The following is a 358-nucleotide window of genomic DNA, read 5'->3' on the forward strand; positions in this document are numbered from 1 at the left end:
ATGGCTGACTTGCCTGCCTGTCTGGCCCAGGGTCGCGTCTAGACACATGCCTTCCCCAGAAGCTCGCTGTCAGGTTCGGGAGACAAATGTGTGCACAGGCGCACAGTAAGACAGCGCGCCGAGGGCTGTGGGACGTGGCCAGGTCCCCGGAGGGCTGGCTCGCTCCCCAGCAGGGTCTGAAGAGCAGCCGCTTCCCGAGCTGGCGGTCCCACTTGGATGGAAGGCAGAGGCTTTTGCCGTCCGTCCGTCTCACCTCGCTCTTGCCCGTCTCTGGCTGGCCCACTTCTAATCCCAGCTACCGAGGACCCCGCCTCTCGGCGGAGGGTGACCTGGACCTGCCTCCAGGCTGCTGTCCCAC

The 358-nt window shown here is 65.6% G+C and overlaps 1 long non-coding RNA gene across 1 annotated transcript in view; it reads left to right on the forward strand.

Moving 5' to 3' along the window:
- The window catches only part of LOC107184661, a 1,478-nt gene that overhangs the window by 786 nt on the left and 334 nt on the right, over window positions 1-358 (forward strand). The gene's annotated exons all lie outside the window — the stretch shown is intronic.

The sequence above is a fragment of the Myotis davidii genome, unplaced genomic scaffold (assembly GCF_000327345.1).
Source record: "Myotis davidii unplaced genomic scaffold, ASM32734v1 scaffold546, whole genome shotgun sequence".
NCBI lineage: Eukaryota > Metazoa > Chordata > Mammalia > Chiroptera > Vespertilionidae > Myotis > Myotis davidii.